This window comes from Mixophyes fleayi (assembly GCF_038048845.1).
Source record: "Mixophyes fleayi isolate aMixFle1 chromosome 1 unlocalized genomic scaffold, aMixFle1.hap1 SUPER_1_unloc_2, whole genome shotgun sequence".
Lineage (NCBI taxonomy): Eukaryota > Metazoa > Chordata > Amphibia > Anura > Limnodynastidae > Mixophyes > Mixophyes fleayi.
In genome coordinates, this window is record NW_027445876.1 from 476,773 (window position 1) to 504,666 (window position 27,894).

Genomic DNA, 27,894 nt, shown 5'->3' on the forward strand with positions numbered 1-27,894 from the left:
AGCCACCAGTGCCATAGTCTTGGGTCATCGCAATGACGCATCTGGTGTCTTGTCCACCAGAGGACAAGGTAAAAGCTGCGCACGATGCTCCCAAAGACTACTGCACCTGTGCAAAGACCGAACAGGAATTAGCAGCATTATTTGGATTGTTGAACTTCTACCACAGTTACTTTGTTCACTTATAACCTGTGGTCGAACCTCCACATCACTCACTTGACATATGAGTTCTTTGGAAATGGACTTACTTACTTACAACAATTACTTACATCAGATTCCAAGGCTTTCTTCAGCGATGGCTTCCCCGTATCCAATATCTGTTTCATTATCTCCATCTCAGGGAAATTGGCACTGCTACATTGATCAGTTATGATGGCCATGGAGAGCCAGTGTAGCTGCTAAGACAACAGAAATAAAATATCAAGAGAGAAAAATAAGGTGTTCAGCATCATTCAGGATAGAATTGAGAGGGGGAAGTTGGGAGCTGGAAAGGCCAGAGAGGAGGTTACAGTAATAAGGGCAAGAGATTATAAGGGACTGGATAAGAGTTTTGGTGGCTTACCGGGTGAGAAAGGGCCGTATCTTGGATATATTCCAGAGGTTTAGGTGTCAGGAATTGTAGAGTGACCGAATGTGAGGTGTGAAGGAGAGGTAGGAGTCGAGGATGACCCCTAGGCATTGGACTTGGGGGACAGAAACGAGGGTAGTATTATTATCAGACAGAGAGAGGGGAGATGAAGGGGGGAGGGAGAAACAATTATTTTAGTCTTCTAAATACTACGTTTTAGAAAGAGCTGGTACATCCAAATTGAGATGATAGAGAGACAGCAGAAGACACGAGAGATAATGGAAAGAGAGAGGACAGGGGATGAAAGATAGATTTGGGTATCATCAGCATACAAATGGTACTGGAGGCTAAAGGAGGTCACCAAGGGAGGAGGTGTAAATGGAAAAGAGCATCGGGCCAAGAACGGATCTTTGGGGAGCTGTGGGAGGTACGGGAAGAGATGCTCTTCACTTGCAAGGACCGACAACCTTCTTCTTCTAATCTACACGCCCGGCAACAGGACACGCCTTCGGGTCTAGAGATCAGCGGTTCTGAGCAACAGGTCACTTCTTCCTACCCAGTCTCTAAGCCAGATAGACGGAAGCAGGACCCTCAGCTTACTCTGCTGACCGCCCCTTCCCATTAGCGACCCTATTTAAACATCACTCTGGCACCTCTTCAGTGCTCAGGTTTTGCTCCGATATTTCAGCACTACTGTTCCTACATTCCAGTACTACTGTTACTATATTTCAGTACTACTGTCCTCAGGTTTTGACCTCTGCTTCTGCCCTGACCATTCTATTGCCTTGTGATGTGGAATATTATCTTCATCTGGTTTTGACCTTGGCTATACCATACTACTTTTTGCTTACTCTTTAGTACCTGCTCTGTCTACTCTGGTTTGACTTGGCTCATCCACTCTCCTCCGTGGTTTACCACCAGCTATCTTACTAAAACTGTCTATGAGGTTTGCAACCTGAACCCTCCATGCAACCAAGCCCATACCCTCATGTCCCTGGTGAAAGGTCCCTGGTCTAATACACTGGGGGTGTATTAGACTCCACGCCTCACGGTTCAGTTGGGTCAATCTAGCAGGTACATCCTTTCCAGTTGTTATATGTGTCAAGAGGGGATGGTTGATTCGGGTGTGGAGACCAAAAAGGAACTGTTGGAGTGTAAGGAAAAAAAGAGATTCTATATTGTAGAGTTTGCAAAAGGAGGGAGAGATCAATGGTATAGAAGGCAGCAGAGAGGTCAAGATGGATGAGAAGGGAGAAGTGTTCCTTCAAATTAGGAACAAGAAGGTCTCATCCTCTTTTATAGCCCATCTGTCCTTCTGTTGATTATTTTTTTCTTCAGCTGGTACATTCTTACTTTCCAAACTCTCCAGGTGAACGTTAGGAGTCAGGGTATCTTACATACAAAACATTCATACATATCAGTTAGCTGACGACAGTTCTTATACCAGTCATGCTGATTTCACTATGGGCAGATTGTCATCTCTTGCGCTCCCAGTTTTCCATTCATGCTCATCCATAAGCTCGCCAATGACATGAGCTCATCGTCTGGCTGAGCATCTAGTGTGGCCACAAAAGTTTCATACCGCTATGTGGAAATCTTCCAATTCTTCTCCAATTCCACATCCCATATAATCATCTTAACCACTGAATTTTACCAGTTCTGTTCTGTATCACTATTGTCAAATCTATTCAAAAGCTTTACATTTACAACTGTAACATGTCTCTTGTAAAACAGTCAAGACAGACAAACACGGATCTCCCTCACACACAGTAAGACGGAGATAAAACTCACATACAGAGAAAAGAAAAATTAACTGTTATCTTCCAGCCTACTGCTGTGGAACTACAAGTCCCAGCATTAGACTAAATACACATTAGCTTCAACATGCTACTATCAATCAGCACTCCGGACATATTTTTTTCTCTTGAAATATTGAAGCATACTTGAACCTTTTTATCAATGTTACATACATTGTCAGATAACAATAAACAGCGTGCTTCTTATCTCAACACACTGAAAACTTTTACACAGAATAAGGGAGGGGCACATCTCACTCTTTAAGCTGCGCAACATCACACATACATTTTTAGTACACAACCTACTTGATTCATTGTTTTAGTCATTATATCATTTAGCTTGTGATACATTTAGCCTATCTACATATTTTGCGACTTTCTAGATCTCTTAACTTTCCTTTGTCACCTCAAACTATCTCTTGGGGTTTGGGCTCAATGCCCCTTTGTTCTTGTCACATTACCACTTGCAACACTGTTGTTTCTTCATTTACACATATCAATTCCTTCTTTGGCTATCCCCACTTTCTTGATAAATTACTTGCAGACCTTCTACTCCCCACACATCCTAGAAATCTGCGCATCATTTCTATGGGGGGGGGGGTTGCTGTCATCTATCTGCTTACTGTCTATATTCCCCTATATTGACAGTACTTTTAAGTCCCAATAGAGACTCTGGTCTAGTTTCTGTGGGTTGTCCCAATAGTGGACGTCCCGTTCTGTGGACTCCTAACAGTGAATGTCCGGGTCTGTGGGCTCTGTACACTAGATTCCCCTTTTGGGCCCCATAAACTGGATGCCCCTTTTTGGACTCCTTATACTGGATGTCCGGTTCTGTGGGCTCTGTGCCCTAGAAGCCCCTTTTGGACTCCTTACACTGGATGTCCCTTTTGGACTTTTACACTGTTTGTCCATGCAGAATAGCCTGACAGCATCTGGGACGAAGGTCTGAAAACTCTTTCTAAACTTCTTGACAAAGTTCTGGGGATGGTGTATCACACATGCACTCAAAATTCACTCATCTTTCAGAAATCTAATTACCAATACAATTACAATAAACAAATTGTTAGTAACTGTATAATTCTGAGACTTACAGATCTGCGTGCCTGATACCCAGGGCCAGATTAACCATAGGGCTAACTGGGCTACAGCCCAGGGGCCTATGGCATTCAGGGGGGCCTTGAAAGTGCTCAGGAGCAATATTGATCGGTCGGGGGCGGGGGCGCCCCCGGCGCGATCAGTGCTGCTGAGCACTTTCACTGCGGTCCTTCTCCGGTGAGCTGTAGTCTCCTTACTGAGGAGATCTCGTGAGTCTCACTCTCACGAGATCACCTCAGTAAAGAGCGTACAGCGCGCCGGAGAAGGAGGTAAGTGCCGGGGGGGGCGGGCAGCTCGGATCACAGGGGGGGGCCCTCCCGGGGGAATGTAGGCCCCCTTAGCCCAGGGGCCTCCATTCCCTTAATCCGGCCCTGCTGATACCTTAGACGGACATGAGATAACTCTAAACAGAGGAGCCTGACGAGTAGAAACCTACTCACCCGGGTTATAGTGAGGGTCCTGTGTCCAGGGCGACCTCCAGTTCTGTCTGTCCTTGGCTCAGGTCAGCAGTCTCGGTGTGGACCTCCAATGCTGTCGAATCTATATCAGATTGTTCACCTGTAAGTGTCAGAGTATCAGTTATGAGCTCATCAGCTGGAGAGAATTAAATACACTGCATGGTTTGAGTGTACAATAAACTCTGCTTTATTAGTTACAAGTCCCGATCTATATAGCAAAAATCACGTATTGCAGAAAACTACACCCCAAAAGGTTTTAACCACTCATGTTCCCTTCACACAGATGTTAGTAAATTCTCTCATTATCCACACTAGAACTCCCCAGGGGGGGGGGGCTCACTTATCTCCTGTCTGGTATGTCCAAGATTATAAGCATAGCCTTGCAAATAATGAATTACTCCTACAAAACAGGTGCATCTAATTGTATTTAAGCTATAACAGAACAAAATACCATAAGGCAACAAGATGGCGTCAGCTTAGCAAAATCACATTTCTCACTATCTACAAACTGTGAGCATCAGTCACAAACCTCCTTATGTTTGTTTTGCTATCACCATTCTCTGCTAATATTACTATTGTGGATAACCCATCATCCAGTCACTAGTTAATGCTCTGTTCCTTGTTATCTCTCATCTCTACTTACACTATCACCGTGGCCAGGGCTCATGTAGCTGATCTAGAGTTTTATGTGACTAAGGGGTTAATTTATTATATAGAGAAAAGCCCTAAAAATTGGGAAGCCTCTCTGACATTCTGGGAGAGTCGTTAAGGAGTTAGAGAGTAGGCAAAGTCTCTGGATGTGGTCTCAGCAGTTCTGGAATAAGTTGGTTCTGGGTCAGCACTGGATGAGACTAGTTGACCTTTGAATACTAGCTGCTCACTTCTCCCTATCCTGACATGACTTACCTACCCTTACTACCCTCCTATTATCCCTGCTTCCACTCCTATTATCCTTACTTACACTCCTATTGTCCCTGCATCCACTCCTATTATTATTATTATTATTTATTTATAAGGCGCCACAGATTCCATAGCGCTGGATACAGAAGTAGGAAATAGATGAGGTAATACATGTCAGTGCACAGGTGAGTGTGAGTAATGCTATGAAGACTCACACAGATTGCAGCAAAAGACGTGACAGGACGTACGAGGGACCGGAGACAGACGTGGGACAATAGGTAGAGAGGACCCTGCCTGCGAGGGCTTACAATCTAAAGGGAGGGGTGGTGAGAGACAGTAGGACCAACCTGGAGAAAAAATTTAGATGACAGACGAGGAAGAGGATGTGATGGATAGAATGGTTAGGAGGTGGTAGAATAGGCGGGCTTGAAAAGGTGAGTTTTGAGTGAGCGTTTGAAGGACTGAAGGTTGGGAGAGAGTCGAATAAGGCTGGGTAGGGAGTTCCAAAGATTGGGCGCAGCACAGCAGAAGTCTTGGAGGCGAGCATGGGAGGAGGTAATGAGAGGTGAACTGAGGCGTAGGTCAGAGGCGGAGTGGAGTCGCCGGGAGGTTTGTATCTCGAGACAAGGTCAGAGATATAAGGGGGAGAAGTGTTGGTAAGGGCTTTGTAAATGAGGGTAAGGAGCTTGAACTGAATTCTGAAATGGATACAAAACTAGTGAAGGGTTTTACACAGAGGAGAAGCAAAAGAGGTGCGGTAGGACAGGAAGCATTCTGTATGGATTGAAGGTCAGAAATGCAAGAGCGAGGAAGACCAGTGAGAAGGAGGTTGCAATAATCGAGATGAGAAATGATGAGTGAATGGACCAGGATTTTGGTTGCTTCCTGAGAGAGGAAGGGACGGATTTTTGTAATGTTACGGAGACAGAAGTGGCAGGATTTGGTGAGGGACTGGATATGAGGGGTAAAGCTGAGGGCTGAGTCAAGGGTGACTCCAAGGCAGCAGGCTTGGGTGACAAGAGAAAGAGTGATGTTGTCAACCAAAAGGGAGACATTCGGAGGGATAGTAACATTGGCAGGAGGAAAGATGAGGAGCTCGGATTTGGAGATGTTGAGTTTCAGAAAGCGTTGTGAATGTCATCAGCATAGAGGTGGCATTGGAGGCCAAATGATTGAATGAGTTCACCAAGAGAGTTGGTGTAGAGAGAAGAGCAGAGGGTCAAAGACAGACCCTTGTGGGACTCCAACAGACAGGGGATGTCACTCACCGGACTGTTAGTGCCTCTAGGTTTGGACATGGGTCTCTCTCGCTCCTGCCGGCGCCTCTCCTGAGCCGCGGCCGTCCGCCTTCTTGCATGTGCAGAAACCCTGAACTGTTAATACCTTGCCTCTAGTCTCATTGGTTAATTAATCACCTCTCAGTACTTAAGGCACCTGTTGCCCTATTACCTTTGCCTGTTCTTGGTTCTCATTCCTTGAGACTCTGAGGTGTTTCTGGTTTCTGCTCGTGTTATCTGCCTGCTCCTGGACAAGTCTCCTCTCCACATCGGTAGTAGAACTTACCCGCTGCAGACTACTCTCGCTACCTCCGTTACCTGCCTGCTTCTGGACAAGTCTTCTCTCCACATCGGTAGTAGAACTTACCCGTTGCCGACTACTATCGCTACCTCCGTTACCTGCCTGCTCCTGGAGAAGTCTCCTCTCCACATCGGTAGTAGAACTTACCCGCTGCAGACTACTCTCGCTACCTCCGTTACCTGCCTGCTTCTGGACAAGTCTCCTCTCCACATCGGTAGTAGAACTTACCCGCTGCAGACTACTCTCGCTACCTCCGTTACCTGCCTGCTTCTAGACAAGTCTCCTATCCACATCGGTAGTAGAACTTACCCGCTGCAGACTACTCTCGCTACCTCCGTTACCTGCCTGCTTCTAGACAAGTCTCCTCTCCACATCGGTAGTAGAACTTACCCGCTGCAGACTACTCTCGCTACCTCCGTTACACGCCTGCATCTGGACAAGTCTTCCCTTCACATCAGTGGTACAACTTGCCTATTGCAGACCACTCACGTTACTCCGTTTCACGCCTGCACCTAGACAAGTCTTCTCTACACATCAGTGATAAAACTTGCCTATTGCAGACCACTCACGTTGCTCCGTTACATGCCTGCACCTGGACAAGTCTTCCCTTCACATCAGTGGTACAACTTGCCTATTGCAGACCACTCACGTTACTCCGTTCCATGCCTGCGCCTGGACAAGTCTTCCCTTCACATCAGTGGTACAGCTTGCCAATTGCAGACCACTCACGCTATTCTGTTACACACCTGCGCTGGACAAGTCTTCTCTACATATCCGTCCTGAAATCAAAATCTAGAGACTTTCATAAGAATTTTTTCTTCAGCCAACCAGGACAATTGGGTAGATTTGCTTCCATGGGCCGAATTCGCCCATAATAATATGTATCATGAGTCATCTTCTGGTAAAACTTGCCTATTGCAGACCACTCACATTACTCCGTTCCATGCCTGCGCCTGGACAAGTCTTCCCTTCACATCCGTGGTACAACTTGCCAATTGCAGACCACTCACGCTATTCTGTTACACACCTGCGCTGGACAAGTCTTCTCTACATATCCGTGGTAAAACTTACCAGCTGTAGACCATTCATGTTTCCTTGTGATATAGCTACTACTCTGTATGGTACCTATTAGCTGGACTAAAGTCTACAAGTGCCTCTGTATTGTAGCTGCAAGTCGCTGACTCTTCTACTATATTGTTGATTGGTCCTTGCCTAACGTTATCCAGTTATCAAGTACTGGCCTGCTATATGCTACCTGCGTGCTAAGGCACTTGGACTCTTTCCTCATTTTATCCTGTTTACTAAACTGCTGTACCATCACAGTTCCACGGTGCCAAGACTCAGCATTTATACTATTGACATTCCTTTCCTCTATTCTACTGTATGGTTCCACTGATTCACCACACTACCCAGAGGTCCGCACTTCTGGTAAGTGTAGCTACACCTGGTGAATTCTGGGTAAAACTCCTAGTGCCCGTGACAGTAAGAACAGGCCATGACAGACCCAGGATTGGAACCAACAGCTAAGGATATGCTGCAGTACATGGTTACTCGGGTTGAACAATAAGATGCTCGTCAGCAACAATTATTTCAATGTTTGCAGTCTCTAGTCTCTCGGGGAGATCCTGTGCAAAATTAATCTTCTACTAATAATCCCCCGGAGTCTTCTTCTCTCCCAGTGACATCCCAGGTGTCTGTTGCTTCTACTCTACACCTGCCTACTCCCTCAAAATTTGATGGAGATCCAAAAGCTTGTAGGGGCTTTCTCAATCCGTGCTCTATTCATTTTGAGCTCCAACCTCAAAATTTCCCTACTCATCACTCTAAAGTGGCCTATTTAATCTCTCTGTTTTCTGGACAGGCTCTGGCATGGGCCTCTCCTTTGTGGGAAAGAAATGACCCCCTGCTGGAGGATAGTGCCATGTTCATTTCAACTTTCCGAAGAATTTTTGATGAACCTGGTCGTGTTATTTCTGCTGCCTCTAGTATTCTTCGATTACGCCAAGGATCCCGTTCAGTAGCACAGTACGTAATTCAATTTCGCACACTTGCCTCTGAACTCCAATGGAATAGTGAGGCATTGATAGCTGCCTTCTGGCAAGGTCTTGCTGACAAGATTAAAGACGTGCTGGCTTCCCAAGAGTTACCATCTTCTTTGGATGCTTTGATATCTTTGTGCAACAGAGTGGACATGAGATTCCGAGAAAGAAATTCCGAAAAGGAGTCTTCACCTAAAGTATTGGGTCGCCTGCCTTCTCGATTTCGTCATCCCTCACCTTCAGTGGAACCCATGGAGGTAGGACGTTCTAGATTGACTTCAGAAGAGAGGGAACGACGGTTGAAGAATAAGCGCTGTATTTATTGTGCTGATCCTAATCACTTGCTGAACTCATGCCCTAGAAAGTCGGGAAACGCGAGGCCCTAACCTGTTCTGGAGAGGTTAGGTTGGGGTCCCTGGAATCCTCTCCAAACCTTTTGAATTCTAAAGTTTGCTTGTTTGCTGTTACTGTTTCCACTTCTACTAAGTCTTTTACATCGCAAGCACTTCTGGACTCTGGAGCTGCTGGGAGTTTTATTTCAAGTTCCTTAGTGTGTCAGTGGTCTTTACCTGTGACTCCTTTAAAAACAGCTATTGCTGTTACGGCCATAGATGGTTCACGAATTATCAATGGAACTATTACTCAACGTACCATTCCTGTAAACCTTCAAATCCTGGCTTTACATCAAGAGCAAATTTCGTTTTTAGTTCTTCCGGTTACTACTAGTCCTATTGTACTTGGCTTTCCGTGGCTTCAACTCCATTCTCCACAGATTGACTGGAATGTTCCGCAAGTTATTTCCTGGGGTTCGGATTGTCATCACAGATGTTTGACTCAAGTGGTTCCAGTGAAAATAAATAAATCATCTATAACACCTTGTCCACCTGGTCTTCCTCCACAGTACAACTCCTTTGCTGATAAATTTGATAAAGCCCAGTCAGAACGTCTTCCGCCCCATCGGGCTTGGGATTGTCCAATAGATTTACAACCTGGCAAAAATCCTCCTAGGGGTCGTGTTTACCCCGTTGCGTTACCAGAGACCCAGGCGATGTCTGACTATGTCAAAGAAAATCTCCATCGTGGGTTTATTCGACCGTCCATTTCTCCCGCTGGAGCGGGTTTCTTTTTTGTTAAGAAGAAGGACGGGTCTTTGAGACCGTGTATAGATTATCAAGGTCTTAATGCCATAACCATCAAAAATCGTTACCCTATTCCGTTAATTACTGAACTTTTTGATCGCATTAAGGGAGCTCGGATATTCACTAAACTGGATCTTCGTGGTGCTTATAATTTAATTCGGATCAAGGCCGGAGACGAATGGAAGACAGCTTTTAACACCAGGGATGGACATTATGAATATCGTGTCATGCCCTTTGGGTTGTGTAACGCCCCAGCTGTCTTCCAGGGGTTTGTGAATGAGATTTTCCGGGACTTGTTGTATGTTTGTGTCGTTGTCTATCTAGACGACATATTGATATTTTCTCAAAATCTTTTATCCCATCGATTACATGTGGCAGAGGTCCTTTCTAGACTCCGGGAAAATTCGTTATTCTGAAAACTGGAGAAATGTTTCTTTGAATTATCTCAGATTCCCTTCCTGGATATATTGTGTCTGGAGATGGATCCGGAGAAAGTGAATGCAGTGTTACATTGGCCCCAGCCAACTACTCTCAGAGCTATTCAACGCTTTTTAGGATTTGCTAACTATTATCGATGTTTTATTCAAGGTTTCTCCTCTATTGTCTCTTCTATTGTGGCGCTTACCCGTAAGGGTGCTAATACCAAGCAATGATCTCCTGAGGCTCTTCAAGCATTCCAGTTCCTCAAGAGGGCGTTTTTTACTGCTCCTATTCTTCGACAACCTGATGTGACCCTTCCTTTTTTCCTTGAGGTAGATGCCTCTAATGTTGGACTAGGAGCCATTCTATCTCAGAAATCTGAACAAAAGAAATTCCATCCTTGTGCTTTCTACTCACGAAGTTTATTACCTGCTGAGAAGAATTATACTATCGGAGATAAGGAGCTATTAGCCATAAAGGTGGCTTTGGAGGAGTGGAGATACCTACTAGAGGGTGCTCGTCACCCTGTAATTATTTTTACTGACCATAAAAATCTTCTCTATCTACAGTCAGCTCAATGTATGAACCCCCGACAAGCAAGATGGTCACTTTTTTTTCTCTCGCTTTGACTTAATTATAACCTTCAAACCGGCTTCTAAGAATAAAAAAGCGGATGCATTGTCTCGGGCGGTGGCCTTTTCCTCTGATATTGAAGATTGTTTTGATCGTGCCATACTGGATCCTAAATGTGTCAGTTTAGCTGCTTCTTCCACCAATGTTCTACTGTTTGGGAAAACCTTTGTTCCACCACTTCTTCGTAAAAAGATTTTGTCATGGTATCATTCCTCTCATTTTGCTGGGCATTCTGGAGAACGAAAAACATAAGAGATTCTCTCTCGAAGTTACTGGTGGCCCTCTATTAGGAAAGATGTCAAGGAGTTTGTGGCTGCTTGTGATGTTTGTTCCCAATTTAAAGTTTCCCATAGAACACCGGCGGGCCTACTTCAACCACTACTCATTCCTTCTAAACCATGGACCCATATAAGTATGGATTTTGTTACTGATCTTCCTCTCAGCAAGAAATGCAATACCATTTGGGTAGTGGTAGATAGATTCTCTAAGATGGCTCATTTCGTCCCTTTGATAGGATTACCTTCTTCTTCTACATTGGCTGATCATTTCATCAAGGAAATATTTCGAATTCATGGATGTCCATCTGAAATCGTTTCGGACAGAGGAGTGCAGTTTGTCTCCAGATTTTGGCGAGCCCTTTGCAAAACCTTGGGTATCCAACTGTCACTATCATCGTCATACCATCCTCAATCAAATGTACAGACTGAGAGCGTCAATCAAGATCTAGAGACTTTCATAAGAATTTTTTCTTCAGCCAACCAGGACAATTGGGTAGATTTGCTTCCATGGGCCGAATTCGCCCATAATAATATGTATCATGAGTCATCTTCTGGTAAAACTTGCCTATTGCAGACCACTCACGTTACTCCGTTTCATGCCTGCGCCTGGACAAGTCTTCCCTTCACATCCATGGTACAACTTGCCAATTGCAGACCACTCACGCTATTCTGTTACACACCTGCGCTGGACAAGTCTTCTCTACATATCCGTGGTGAAACTTACCAGCTGTAGACCATTCATGTTTCCTTGTGATATAGCTACTACTCTGTATGGTACCTATTAGCTGGACTAAAGTCTACAAGTGCCTCTGTATTGTAGCTGCAAGTCGCTGACTCTTCTACTATATTGTTGATTGGTTATCCAGTTATCAAGTACTGGCCTGCTATATGCTACCTGCGTGCTAAGGCACTTGGACTCTTTCCTCATTTTATCCTGTTTACTAAACTGCTGTACCATCACAGTTCCACGGTGCCAAGACTCAGCATTTATACTATTGACATTCCTTTCCTCTATTCTACTGTATGGTTCCACTGATTCACCACACTACCAAGAGGTCCGCACTTCTGGTAAGTGTAGCTACACCTGGTGAATTCTGGGTAAAACTCCTAGTGCCCGTGACAGGGGAAAAGGGGGGGGGGCACAGACGCAGACACACTAAAAGAGCATCCAGTGAGGTAGAAGGCAAACCAGGGGAGAACTGTTTTGCGAAGACCTAGGGAGTGAAGGGTGGTGAAAAGAAGAGAATGATCAACTGTGTCAAAAGCAGCAGAGAGGTCGGGGAGTATGAGAAGGGAGAAGTGGCCATTGGACTTAGCTGAGAGTAAGTCATCTGTTACTTTAGTGAGGGCAGTTTCAGTTGAGTGAAGGGGACTGAAGCCGGACAGGAGACGGTCAAGAAGGGAGCGGGAAGAGAGAAAGTGGGTCAGACAATTGAAGACAAGTCATTTGAGAATTTTAGAAGCAAAGGGAAGCAGAGATATGGGGCAATAGTTGGAGAGAGAGGATGGGTTAAAGGAAGGTTTCTTGAGAATAGGAAAGATGAGAGCATGTTTGAAGGCCGAAGGGAAGATACCAGTGGAGAGAGAGAGGATTAAGAGGTGAGCAAGGTGACAACGGGCATTGGAAGAGAGAGAGCGAAGGAACTTGGAAGGGACAGGATTCAGAGGACAGGTTGTAGAAGAAGAGGAGGAGAGAAGAGAGAGTATCTCAGGCACAGTAACAGGTGGGTAGGAACCAAGGGTGGCAGAGTGAGTGATAGAGAGGACAGATAGGGGAGGGGGCAAGTCTAATGAGGACAGATATCATTGTGTATAGAGTCAATTTTGTCTTTAAAGTAGGTGGCAAAGTCAAAAGCGGTGATGGACGAGGGGGGCGGTGTTGTGGGAGGATACAGTAGAGAATTAATGGTAGCAAAGAGGTGTCTGGGCTTATTGGACAGGGAGGAGATGAGGGATGTGAAATAGGTTTGTTTGCCAAGAGAGAGGACAGAATAGTAGGAGGAAAGGATTAATTTATAGTGGGTGAAGTCAGCAATGGAGCGGGATTTCCTTTATTGGCACTCAGAGGAGTGGGAGCACTTTTGGAGGAGATGAGTAAGAGGGGGGTGCCAGGGTTGTGGTTTAGATTGGCGGGGACAAAGGGGGGGGGCAGGGGCTGCAATATCAAGGGCAACAGAGTGTGGTGTTGTAAAAAGAGACAGCAGTGTTGGGACATGATAGTAAAGAAATGCGAGCAAGTAAGGGTTCGAGAGAGGATGCAAAGATGATGGGGTCAATGCTGTTGATGGGTCGCAGTTTTTGCGCGACTTTGGGTGGGAGAGGTGGGACAAGGAGTAGAGAGAGGGTAAAGGAAAGGAGATTGTCGTCAGAGAAGGGGAAAACAGAATTGGAGAAGTTGGAGATGTCACAGAGATAGGAGAACACTAGGTCCAGGGAGTGAGCATCGCAGTGGGTGGCGAAAGGTGTCCATTGGGAGAGGCCATGGGAGGAAGTGAGAGTGAGGAATTTAGAGGCAGCAGTAGTAATAGGAGAGTCATGTTAAAATCCCCAATGATAATAGTGGGAAGATCAGAAGAGAGGAAGTGGGAAAACCAAGAGGCAAAGTTATCAAGAAATTGAGAGGATGGGCCAGGGAAACGATAGATGACCACAACATGAAGGTGGAGAGGGGAGAAGAGACGGATGGAGTGAACATCAAAGGAGGAGAAGGAGAGGGAGGGAGGGTTCCAGGGGAATAACGCTGAAGGTGTAGCCAGGTGTTAAGGTTCAGGTACTTTAGTCAGTATTTTCGCAGGCTTACCTAGGGCGCGGAGTCTAACGGCCTTCCGGTCTTCACCAAGAACCACCGCAAGGTAGGATGGATTTTGCTGCCGAAGAACCGCAGGTCGCGGCCCCCAGGTTAGCCTACTGACGTAAGGGAGAAGGCTCTAAGTGATGGATAGTCAACAGGCAATATGACAAGGTGATGCAAATACAGGCACTAACTGTGAGTTCCAGGGTCTGAAGGTCTGAAGCGGAAACTGGCTTGGTGAACGGTATCTGTTGTATGCCTTAGCAGGAGATGAGTCCAGAGAAGTAGAAACACAGCCGGGTCGGTACACAGGAGATCATAAGATATACGGTGCCAGAGGGAAATCCAGAGAGTAGCCAAGAACACAGCCGAGTCGGTACACGGGATGGTCAGTCCAATTCGCGGTGCCAGGGATAAAGCCAAAAGTAGTCAGGTCACAGCCAGGTCGGTACACGGGAATCTGAAGAAATATAGGAGCACACAGGGAGTAGGATCACAGGAGTCAGGTACACAGGGAAAGGTAGCCAGGAACAGGAAACACATTGCTCTGACACAGATAGTGTGTCAGAGCAGGAATAAGTAGTTTTTGAATTCCCCGCCCAGAGTCACATGACCACTGCTGTGAGAATCCAGAAGTGCAGCGGCGCGATCAGAAGGAGCGCTCACCGCTGAAGATGACAAGCTGCCAGACCCGACAGCGCAGCGGAGCGGGGAACAGGTAAGATCCTAACACCAGGATACCGTAGGACACCTACACCACCTTCTTGGCGGTCCCCAGGATGCGGATGTTGGGAGGAGAACCCCCCATGGGAGAGGGCAGCGGGGGAAGCAGTACCAGAGGGGGAAAAGGTCTGGCTCGCAATCTCCATTCCAGTTCATCCCAAAGGTGTTTGATGGGGTAGAGGTCAGGGCTCTGTGTTGACCAGTCAAGTTCTTCCACACCAAACTCATCAAACCATGTCTTTGTAGTCCTTGCTTTGTGCACTGGGGCACAGTCATGTTGGAATAGAAAAGGGCCTTCCCTAAACTGTTGCCAGTTTAGGGAAGTTGGAAGCATAGCATTGTCCTAAATGACTTGGTATGCTGAAGCATTAAGCTTGCCCTTCACTGGAGATAAGGAGCCTAGCCAAAACCCTGAAAAACAGCCCCATACCATTATCCCTCCTGCACCAAACTTCACAGTTGGCAAAATGCAGTCAGGCAGGTAACGTTCTCCCGGCATCCACCAAACTCAGACTCACCCATCTGACTGCCAAACAGAGAAGCGTGATTCGTCACACCACAGAACATGTATCCTCTGCTCCACAGTCCAGGGTCGGTGTGCTTTACACCACCCCATCCGTTGCTTGGCATTGGTCTTGGTGATGTGAGGCTGCATGCAGCTGCTCGGCCATGGAAACCCATTCCATTAAGCTTCCGCCGCACAGTTTTTGAGCTTACATTAATGCCAGTGGAAGTTCAGAAATCTTCAGCTATGGAATCAGCAGAGCATTGGAGATTTTTACGCATCATGCGCCTTAGCATTAGATGATCGTGCTCTGTGATTTTACGTGGTCTTTCGCTTCATGGCTGAGTTGCTGTTGTTCCCAAAGGCTTCCAATTTCTAATTACATCACTGACTGTGGAATATTCAGCAGGGATGGAATTTCACAAACCGTCTTATTGCGAAGGTGGCATCTATCACAGTACCCCGCTTGGAGTCACTGAGCTTTTCGGAACAACCCATCTTGCATCACAAATGTTAGCAAATGGAGATTGCATATATATATATATATACACATACAAGCTGAAGTACCCGGTGATACCCGTATTCAAATCTTCAGGTTTTAAGTTATCAATGAGTTGGTTGTAACTGTCAACATTTTAAAAATGATTAGCAGCTTAGGAGCTCTTCCAACACACCCATTGGCGGTGGCCCAGTGTTGTTTTTGTTTTTGTATTAAATGTTATCCAAATCCATCCAGTGGAAGGCTCAGAACAGGCTCCCCAGGTCAAAGTTCTGGCCAGTCTACACCAACAGGAGGTCCAACCAGGACCTTAACTCCCTTAAAATCTGCCCAGGATCCAACTGGACAACCTGGTATTGGTTTCATCCCACTCAATGTAGGGGTGTCTGAAAATATAAACGGACAAACAAACCAAATCCATCCAGTAAAAGACCCAGAACAGGCTCTCCGGGTCAAAGTTCTGACCAGCGTACACCAACAGGAGTTCTGACCAGGAGCTCAACCCCCTTGTATGTCTTCTGGGATCCAATGTTACCAGTCTGTGAAGTTTTTGGCCAAATTCATCCAGTAGAAAGCTCAGAACAGGCTCCCCGGGTCAAAGTTCTGCCAAGTGTATCCCAACGGGAGGTCCGACCGGCACCCTAACCCCATTAAAACCTGCCCGGGATCCAATTGGACCACCACGCGTTAGTTTCATCCCAATCGGTACAGGGGTGTCCGAATGCAAACAAACCAAATCCATCCAGTGGAGGACCCAGAACAGGCCCCCCAGGTCAAAGTTCTGGCCAGCGTTCACCAACGTGAGGTCTGACTGAGACCTATACCCCCTAATTTGTCTTATGCGCTCCAATGTTAAAAGTGTTTTGAAAATTTTGTCTAAATCTATCCAGTGGAAGCCTCAGAACAGGCTCCACGGTTCAAATTTCTGGCCCGTGCACACCAACCGAAGATCCGACCGGGTCCCTAAACCCCTTAATATCTGCCCAGGATCCAACTGGACCACCTTGCGTTGGTATTCATCTGAATTGGTGCAGGGGTATGGAAGATAGTCGTCAACAAATAAACAGACAGACATACTTCATCGTGTGTATATATATATATAAATATATATGTATTGGGGCAATTGGGACACTTTGCCACATTCTAATAGAGGAATGAGTGGTGCTTTACCTGGCAAACCACAGCCTAAAGGTGCAGATAGGTTTAGATCTACACACACACACACACACACACACACACACACACCAGTTGGAGCACCTGATCTAATCAATTAAGTAGTCAGACAGAGCAATGCCTGACACAAATCTTAAAAAGCTAGGTTTGAGCTGTGTGTGAGAAACTGGTGCCAACAAGTGGTCAGTGACCAATTAGGGAGCTAACTGTGATGGCCAGAGTTTAGGGTTATGGGACTGTTTATTTCTGTGAATGTTGGATTTGATTGCTGAAGACACTGCCAAGACTATTTATCCATGCTGACAAGTAAATAAACGTCAAAGTGGTTCAGCAGAAACCTGTGTGAGGAGCAATCTTAATGAACGCTTTTCACAATATTGTGGAAAAACGTTCATACAGATTGCACCTCACACAGGTTTCTGCTGAACCACTTTGACGTTTATTAACGGGGATATGTCATAACGTCACTTCTCCTACTGCCTTCATTGTAACACTATTCCATTCCAGTCACTTACATTAGATAGATAGATAGATAGATAGACAGATAGATAGACATACACAGATGTATATATACAGTGGGGGTATACGGGGTATGTCATACCACCACTTCTCCTACTGCTTTCATTGTTGCACTATCACATTCCAGTCACTTACATTACATTTTTCATGCCACCACTTTTTCATTTCCACTTTGACCTCTGGTCGTATGTGTGAGGAAATGGGTGCTACTGGTCTGAGAACTTTGTATTCATCACCCGATTCTCACGGTTTAATGTACTTTTTAATCCATGGGAAAGTCTAAGTATATACACCAGAGCATCGGTGTATTATGTGTATTATTATTTCATGTTATTAGTACATTATATCATATTGTGTGAAAATAACAGGATAGCAGAAGACATTTTGCTAGTGTTATCTAATGTAATTACCATTTGTCTCAAATGTCCATTGTTATGAGGTGCAGCTTAGATTTGGTTTGTAATCAGAACAATCTCAGAATTAACTAGCTTGCAGCCCATGTTAATTAGCTAGGTCAACAGGTAATCTGAGAGGTAATGAGGTTAGAACTTCTAGATGATATGCAATGTGCCTCCACAGTAATATACTGGCTGACATAGCATTGGGAAATGTATCAATATAAATGTTATTGTATCAAAATGTGTCACAGATTCAGATGGTGTAACACTACTGATACAATGTGTCAAAAGTCTTATTGTTTCATGTAAGCGTGCAGAGTCATTCCCTGCTGTAATATTGTAACCCCATGTTTAGTGTATCCATCCAAAAAAGCTAATTGAGTCCAGCCATTCCATTGTATACCCATGGTAACAGAGACTGTATGTCTAGCAGCTAAAGTCTCCACTGAGAGATCCCTGCTGCAAGGGGGAGGTTTGATACATTTGACCCTACTCCCTGTGTATATAACCAAGAATATAGGAAGAGCAGAATGCCAGGGGAGCTATTGTAGCTTGGAGGATCCTGGTGTACAAGACATCGGCAAAAAAGGAATCTGGGCCAGGCATCTTGGTGCAGCTGGAGGAAACCCTACCAGGACAGGGTCGGTGTGAGCCAGTAACCCAGGCTGGGCGAAACCGTAACTGTTTTGCTAATTGGTAGTGGTAATATTGCGGGAGGATAAGACTCTGAAAGAGACCAAGATTACTACTTTGGAGTGCTGACTGCAAGAAGCTGCTGGAGGATACATGCTACCATTACCCTGTAACTTGTGAACGTCTTGTGGTGTTGTGTTGTCGTAATAAAGTCTCATTTTGTATATATTCTGGTGTACTCAAGTGAGTTGAATCCCACAGAGGGTAACTGCCATCCCAGCTAAGGGTGGTATCCTCACACTATGTATGTTTATTGCTTTAGAACCAGTCTAGCTACAAAGTGACAAATTGGACAATGAGCAGTCCCGTGAACCAGAGAGACCAGTGGGCATGCATTCAGCCAACACTTTCTTTTCATAAGGGAGACCATGTAAGGATCCGGCAACATGGACAAAGCACAGCCAAGGCTTCCAACGGTTGGTGTGGCACAATGTTTCGCTACTCAAAGCATGTTGTTTACTCTGTAATAGACAATTCTGCTTCCTTTCAGGTCGTAAATAAGTACAGAAATAAGCCTGAGAGAGAGAGGAGGTCACTGCTGTACAGAAGCACATGATGAAGTTTATTCAGACTTGCAGCCTGCTTGGCAGACATGATTGTGCCACATGTATCATGGCTGAGCCATCCGCACTGACAGATTGTAACTGGTTAGCTGTGAATTTCTACATAAAGAACCTGCTAACAGCTGTAAAGAGAAATACATATAGTTGAATCGATACGCAGTGGTTGACCATGTCTGTTGTTGCTGGGAATCGGCTGGGCTCACTTTGACACCGTCCCCTTTCTTTATTCCAATTGCGCCCTCTAACTGCCGTAGGAGGGGCTTAGGCTGCTGCCACCACTAGGCTCCTACACTGGCATCCAGAACTGTGCCCTTCTGGGTAACTTTGCTGCTAGTGTAACCCCTAGCTGGGCACCTGGGCTGGTACCCCTGACCTTTTGCCTTCAGATCAGGGTTGCTGTGGATGAATACCCCCTGGCCCATCACACTGGCTAGAGCTGCTGGGTAGCGGGCAGAGCATTGGTACTGGAATTACAGCAGGTAAGTAATTGTCAAAGCAGGTTCTTGAAGCAGTGATGATTATTAGCTCAAGTGTCCTAACAAGGACAGTTTACAGTCACTAGATGAAGGTACTAGTGGTATCCAGAAAGGTACAGATGGTATAATACATTACATGGTCAACAGCTCTCCTTTATATACACATTCTGACACAAATCCTGGCAGGGGGCAAGCCAGCCCCCTGAACCGGGATGGCTCCGGCATGTCTGAGTTATTTTTAGTATCAGGATGCAATATGTTCCCCAAACATGGATTTACATGCAATGCAAAGCTAACAAAATTTACACTAATCTGTTATATCCTAAAAGTTGCTGGTTGCATTATTCGGACAGGATCTGAGATGCCGGATGAAAAGCCACACAGACAAAAAGGCAGCGGCCCACTGCTGTGTATACAGGCTAAACAGATGTGTTGGCCACTGAGTTGAAAAGGTCTAATTAACATGAGATTACCTGCCATCAGACAGTCATGGAACAAAAAACATATTTCCTCTCCTGGCCCTGTCTCAGCAATTAATATATTTCCTTCACACACAGGCTATTGCATTAGAAATCAATAAATGAATATGAAAATAAATACATTTATACTGCCAGTGCCCAGCACAGGGTCATAGCCCTTTCTGGCACTGTGTGCCAGTTATTATCCGGCACCACAGCGCCCATACATTAAATATTTTCATTTAAGTTAATAAATAAACCCTTTAATACATCTTTAATCATTTATTGCTGAGGTTTAACCCATTTGATGCTCCCCCAGCCACAATGACTATAACCTGTTTGAATAGCCATGGCTAGGTCAATGTATATATGTCCTCAGATGTCCGTAGTACAGGAAACTGTCCCCACAAGGCAGTGAGGTGTCAGGCTTTTGTGCTAGGTCAAACTGTAATGAGGCATGTTCCATACATGTCCTGCAGTACTGCTGAGTGCTCAGCAGGGTGAGGGGTGACATTCTCTTGCAGTACTGCTGAGTGCCCAGCAGGGTGAGGGGTGACATTCTCTTGCAGTACTGCTGAGCGTCCAGCAGGGGCAGGGGCGTTATGCTCCTTCTCTTTGAGCAGTGTGCTGCTATTCTGATATATTTGTCCCACACATTGATCTGCTGATACAATTTGTCATACGCTGACAGTGTGACATATTTATATGATTTAGTGATTGTACTCTGCACTGTAGCATTGTAGATTGTTATCAGACACATCCAGCCTCAGCAAAGTACGTTCTGCAGATTCTCACCCAGTAATCTGCACCCCCCTCCTGCTACAGGGGCCAGGGGTACTGGGGCTCCATGGTGGGCGATTGAACAATGTGTGACAGAGTCATAAAACCATGAATATTCTTTTATTGCTAATGAGTAAAGACAGCTGGTATTCTCTGATCCCACGTCGTGCCCTCCTGCTCAGTCTCACACTCACTTCGCTTCTCGTCCAAGCAATGATTCTGTGAGAAATATATTCGTGAATAGTGCTCTCCTCTTCCTGCATACTGTCACTACTGCTCCCTCCCTTATCCCTACTGCCCCCTCTCCTGTCCCTGCTGCCCCCTCTCCTGCCACTACTGCCCCGCTCCTGTCACTACTGTTCCCTCCCTTATCCCTACTGCCCCCTCTCCTGTCCAAGCTGCCCCTCCCCTGATCCTGCTGCCCCCTCTCCTGTCACTACTGCCCCTCTCCTGTCCCTACTGCCCCCTCTCCTGTCACTACTGCTCCCTCCCTTATGCCTACTGCCCCCTCTCCTGTCCCTACTGCCCCCTCGCCTGTCACTACTGCCCCCTCCCATGATCCTGCTATCCCCTCTCCTGTCAGTACTGCCCCCTCTTCTGTCACTACTGCCCCCTATCCTGTCACTGCTGCCCTCTCTCCAGTCCCAGCTGCCCATTCTACCATCCCTTTGTAACACCTGTGGGAATGAGGAACTCACATGAATACCAACTACCTTAAGTCATGGGGAGGCAAGGGTACTCAAAATAACAGGAGTGTATGAGGTGACGTATACGGATATAAACACTTCTCCATACCCAGCTCACCGCCCTCTCGAGTTGCTCTGGGCCTAGGCACGAGGCTATGAATACTCAGGGCCAGGAAGGATCCCCCCTAGTATCCTACTCACCTTTATGGTGAGGGCCCCTGCCAAGAGGAAGACCAATACAAATAGGCGATACTCACCGGGAATCACTGTTTTCTCTTGACACTCGTCCATGCTCCGTCTATCAGTGCCTATTGGAACAGGGCGATAGGAAGACACAGCTCCATCTTCCGGCTAGTGTGTACCACCCACACCTATGCTAGCTATAACATAACATTCAGCCCCTGATACTACTAACAGTCTATGTGACCAGGTACTGCACAACTTACAAATTGCTAGCAGTAGGTGTCGTACTCTGACTACCCCACCATTCCAAAACACTAGTACAAGATATGTGGACAAAATGGGTATACAAGAAGTGTCCAATAATGGGAGCTTGGTCCCAATAGGGAAAATTCTGGCATAAGATACTAGTGTTTTTTCCTCTTTCTAATGGTGAACAACCCCGATTACAACCTGGAGTCTTACAGGAGAAGCTACTCCTCCATTGATTAGGAAGTGTTCACCTCAGGGGCCAGTCTGGAACAGTACGACACAAAGTGGGGAAATGTCGCCTAGAACTGTCAGTGGCTATTACCGGAATTCAGGACTACCTGACCCACACTCTACGGATCACACGGTGCAGAAATGGAACCAAAAGGCTTGGTTGATGGGACTCAAATCCGTGCACCCCAAATTGGAACCAACAGCCTTAACTGCTGGAACTCCACTTAAAGGGTAGTGCTGCCCTACCAACTGGTTGGTCCTGTCGCCTACGCTCTGTGTATGGTGAACACCACGGGGCACTAGGGCTGGTAACGGAACTTCGGCTAAGGTGGAGCAATTTTAAAAAAAACAGTAAAGTGACCATCACAGAAAAGGTCAAAGGTCACCTTATATGCTCTAGGGGAGCAGACCGGTCCAAGTCTTCGATCAGCAGGACACCTTTCAGTTGTTGCTTCCCAATACCTGGGTTACCTAGGATAACAGGCTAATCCGGATCCTACATTGGGGCCTCAGATTTCTAAGCCTGCTCAATGGTGCCTCTCTGGGGACACTCAGGCCTCTCTGGGGGCTTACCTCCTAACTGCCCTGGGCCCTATGCCCTCTTATCGTAGGCTCAGGCCTAATGCCCGGTATTGTGGCAGAGCCTTATGCCCACGGATGGTGGAAAGAGATAGGGGTGCGGGTGGGAGTCCGGAAGATGTGGTCCCCACAAGGTTCTTACCTGCCTCCGGGCGACTCCAATGCGATCTCAACTACCCCCCTTCTCTGCTGCCATCCTCATTGCTCTGCCACATTGGGACTTCTTCTCTGCCGTCTTCATCAATGTTGTCCGGCGTCTCTTTCTCCTCCTTAGCAGGGGCGATCTTAGCCCTGACAAAGGCTTCCTGCTTCCGGCGTCTTCTGCAGCTTCTTTCTTCTTCTCTTCCTGGTCTGCTTGTCACACGATTTCCTCTTCACTGTTGGTCCGCCGATGACTCACAAAATATCAGTCGACGCTAATGCTGAAGGTACTCACTGGCTGTTACTGGTTACACGTGTTATACGGCTGTTACCGGCTATGTGTGTTATACGGCTGTTACCGGCACGTGTGTTATACAGCTGTTACCGGCTACGCGTGTTATACGGCGGTTACCGGGTACGTGTTTTATACGGCTGTTACCAACTACGTGTGTTATACGGCTGTTATCAGCTACGTGTGTTATACGGCTGTCACTGGCTACGTGTGTTATATGGCTGTTACCGGCTACTTGTGATATACGGCTGTTATCGGCTACTCCTGTTATACGGCTGTTACCGGCTACGTGTGTTGTACGGCTGTTACCAGCTACTTATGATATATGGCTGTTATCGGCTACTCCTGTTATATGGCTGTTATCGGCTACTCGTGATATACGGCTGTTATCGGCTACTCCTGTTATACGGCTGTTACCGGCTACTTGTGATATACGGCTGTTACCGGCTACGTGTGTTATACGGCTGTTACCTTCTACGTGTGTTATACGGCTGTTACCGGCTACGTGTGTTATACGGCTGTTATCGGCTACGTGTGATATACGGCTATTACCGGCTACGTGTGTTATACGGCTGTTACTTTCTACGTGTGTTATACGGCTGTTACCTTCTACGTGTGTTATACGGCTGTTACCGACTACGTGTGTTATATGGCGGTTATCGGCTACGCGAGTTACACGGCGGTTACCGACTACATGTGTTATACGGCGGTTACCGGCTACGTGAGTTATACGGCTGGTACCGGCTATGTGAGCTATACGGCTGTTACCGGCTACGTGTGTTATATGGCTGTTACCGGCTACGTGTGTTATACGGCTATTACCGGCTATGTGTGTTATATGGCTGTTATCGGCTACGTGTGTTATACGGCTATTACCGGCTATGTGTGTTATATGGCTGTTATCGGCTACGTGTGTTATACGGCTATTACCGGCTATGTGTGTTATACGGCTGTTACCGGCTACGTTCTACGTGTGTTATACGGCTGTTACCGGCTACGTGTGTTATACGGCTGTTACCGGCTACGTTCTACGTGAGTTATACGGCTATTACCGGCTACGTTCTACGTGAGTTATACGGCTGTTACCGGCTACGTGGTCTAAGTGACTATTTCAGTGGTGCTGTACATCTCTCCCATCTCCCGGCTGGATACAGAGCAGACTGTTACACATCGCAGTATCCCACACATTATGGAACTCCTGACATTCAGCGAGTGCTCAGTTCCTTCCATAATAGGTCAGTGACCAGCGACAGATTCCTGTGACACAGCTATGAGAGGAATGTGCAGTATGGGACATAAATCTGGCAGTGTATACAATACGCCCAGCTAATGTATACACTGTAGTTATGTGTGTGAGAGAGAATACACAGAAATAGTCTTTATAAGTTCTCCACCTTGCGGGAGGGGCCGCTCTCCTATTTATATATTTATATTGCATATAGTGCACATCACGTGGGGCCTTGGTGGACCCAGCGGCCATTTTACTGCCTCATATAATAATCCTCATATAATACTCCTCAAATAATACTCCTCATATAATACTCCTCATATAATACTCTTCATATAATAATCCTCATATAATACTCCTCATATAATACTCCTCATGTAATACTCCTCATGTAATACTCCTCATGTAATACTCCTCATGTAATACTCCTCATATAATAATCCTCATATACTAATCCTCATATAATACTCCTCATATACTAATCCTCATATAATACTCCTCATATAATACTCCTCATATAATACTCCTCATATAATAATCCTCATATAATACTCCTCATATAATAATACTCCTCATATAATAATACTCCTCATATAATACTCCTCATATAATAATCCTCATATAATAATCCTCATATACTAATCCTCATATACTAATCCTCATATAATACTCCTCATATAATACTCCTCATATAATACTCCTCATATACTAATCCTCATATACTAATCCTCATATAATACTCCTCATATAATACTCCTATAGTGGTTACAGATGAGCGATGCTCAGCTCCCGGTGATACCGGTTCCCTAATAACATGTACGGCCTGGCATTACCGGTTCACACATCCCCGGATTTCAGCTTCCTGGTCATCTCAGAATTATAAAAGTATATAAAAGATTAAACATAACAAATCAAATACATTAGTTGCAACTAGAAAAAACTTTATGATATTTTCTAAAAAGATCTGAGAGACGACAGCAGCTGCTCCTTCCTGTTTCTCCCCCGTAGACTCCGCTATCGCCATCCTGAGACACATGTACTGTGGGGCGATAGCCAGATGTCAGACGCCCTATGGGGTGTTTCATCTCACAATGATACACAGACCAAGCCTAGGACACTGGAGACATCTAGTGGTGAACAGAGCAAACTGCAGCCAGACGTGTTTCCGGGATCTCTAGTTATTATATAGTATAATACATTAGAGAGAATAAATACACCAGAAGTATTGCACACACTAGGTCTGGCACTATGTTGAATATACCACTATGTGGCACCGCATATGCCCACAACGCATAGGCACAAATACAGCGTTGCGCCCATCTCACACTTGCGCCTCCTTGAGAGGTGGAGAATGGAAGGGATGGATTATATTTGCTCTATTATATGATGAATAATGGCAAAAAAAATCCCTATCAAATCCAATGTTATAAAACTTCTTGTGCGTATAATTGTATCATAGTGTAAGTATAACTGGCGTAGACCTGCCGATCACAGAGCTGGACGACTCTTGCGCTACAGGTCACTCAGCAGTTGGGTGTAAATGCATCTACAAGAGACTTTATAAAGGAATTCTGTGATTGGATCTAATGATATCCGTCAATGGAGCTACGAGAACCTAAGAAAACTATCAGATAAATGTCAGAATTCAGGGACAATGGCCCCATTGATGAGTAAAGTGCAGACATCCGATCTGCGTTATTTTATCTGGACCTGGGCATTACCGGAGGCTGTTACTGCCGGTCCACATGCGTCACGTGGACAGATATCCGGGATGTTCACATGTCAGAACAGGAGAGGTAAAGTGGACCCAGGCGATATGTTAGTCTCTAAGTATCTCCAACTAGCTCTGTGGGTCTGATTCATGTTCGGATGTAAGTTCCTTTGCGCATCTTGCACCTGCGTGTACATATTAAGCTTACACCAATGAACACAACTGCAGGCAATTCATATCTGAACGCAATGACACTTACATCTGCCTATGACTTGAAGGATTAAAGGGGGTGGGTTGGGGTGGAAGAACGTAGGCAATGTACAGTAAAGGTGTGCGGAGGACGTGCCGGGGACGTACCGGGGATGTGCTGGTGCGTGCGGAGGACGTACCGGGGCATGTAGGGGGTGTGTCGGGGACGTGTTAGGGGTGTGGTGGGGTGGGTGGAGGGCGTTCCGGGGGTGTGCCGGGGCGTGCGGAGGACGTGCTGGGGACGTGCCGGGGGTGTGATGGGGACATGTTAGGGGTGTGGCAGGGCGGGCGGAGGGTGTGCCGGGGGTGTGCCAGGAGCGTGCCAACACAGATAAGACCAATTCCAGTCCGGGGTTTCTCTAAAGTGCTGTTTTTGAGCCGTATCACTTGCAGCAGCTACAGGGCAGTGTAAGACTGATAGTGATGACTGACACACCATAGACTTTGATTTAACAGTTACACGTATGTGTGTGAGCAGCTATCACAGAACATGTGTATGCAAGTAAAATAGACGATATTAACGAATGAAATGTATTGTACACACGGGAAGCATCTTAATTTATATAAGGTAAAAAACATTATAAAAAAGAATCATTATATTTGAAAATAAATATATAGATGATTGATTATATTAACAATTATTTTACATGTTGATAAAATAAAAGTTCTTTGTGTAATGTGGACAGATGATTGGCCATCCTGCGCCGTCTGTTCTGTGTATCCACATAGGACAAGTACCATTCAGGCCGAGTGTACTTACACCGGATCAATGGAAACCTATCTGGAGATGGGGATTTGAATACGTGCGGAGGACGCTAAAGTTCTGTGATCTCTTATTTAACACAAGTTGCACCGACCATGAATCAGACCCGGTATGTTCAGGAATTCTGATATAATATAGGGACCAGTAACAGGGACAGTAATACTACTAGTAATATTACGATGATAATAAAAGTAATAACATTCAGTCCTTAGATCACGTTACAGATCCTCTATCTGTCCTACTAAGACCATTCGTGTATTTTATGGTTAATCATCAGCTACATGAAGTGAGAGGTCACGGTCTGTTAATGATTATAGTTGTATTACGCTGCGATCCCTCCTACACACAGCACTAAGGTCTGGAGATTAAACACCTGATATATTATACTGTATGCTGTGTATGTGTATATGTGTGTGTGTATGTGTCTGTGTGTGTGTATGTATGTGTCTAACGGCGGCGCAAAAAAATTCGGAGATGTAGTCATACATTCGGGGGCGTGTCAATGCGCTGTTGGGGCATGGCTAGCACATCAAAATCACTAGGTCCTGAATTCACCAGAGCGTGACATATGTCCCAGCACTCCTGACTTTTAAGACATCTAGCACCACAGTGTAGTATAGAAAGAATGCAGTGTGTACACAAAGAGTTCAGTCTTGGCCTGCACCTTACATTGGGCACAACACTCACCAAAAATTGACATTGTACCTACTAGAATCACAACATTTCACACACTCTGCTGCTCTCTCCTACCTGTTCTTCTCACTTTCACCCCCTGTGACTGCTGCTTTCTTTAGTTGCAGCTTGTCCGGATCCTGGAATGTTGGAGGACCTATTTGGGAAAAAAATGGCTACATTTAGAAAATTACAGTCAGCCCCGGCGTTAAATCAATAGCACCCACGATTAATAATTAAGCCTTCCTCCAGCCCCAACATTAAAATAATAGTATTCACATTTAATAAATAAACCTATTCCCTTCCTGCAAACAGCAATACCTATTTCCCGCATCATCACTGCTATTAAATAACTCATAGTCACATTTAATAAATAGACCTCATTCTCCCTAAACTCACCCCCATATTCAATAGCCCCCAAACCACCCCAT

The 27,894-nt window shown here is 45.7% G+C and overlaps 1 long non-coding RNA gene across 1 annotated transcript; it reads right to left on the reverse strand.

The window, feature by feature from the left end:
* Nucleotides 1-272: 272 nt before the first annotated feature.
* On the reverse strand, nt 273-27,602 carry LOC142109485 (uncharacterized). The gene is made up of 3 exons (XR_012680394.1): nt 27,542-27,602; nt 3,897-4,014; nt 273-395 (listed from the first exon to the last, which is right to left on the reverse strand). It is a non-coding gene; the product is annotated as an uncharacterized LOC142109485 (long non-coding RNA).
* Between the last annotated feature and the right edge of the window lie 292 nt (nt 27,603-27,894).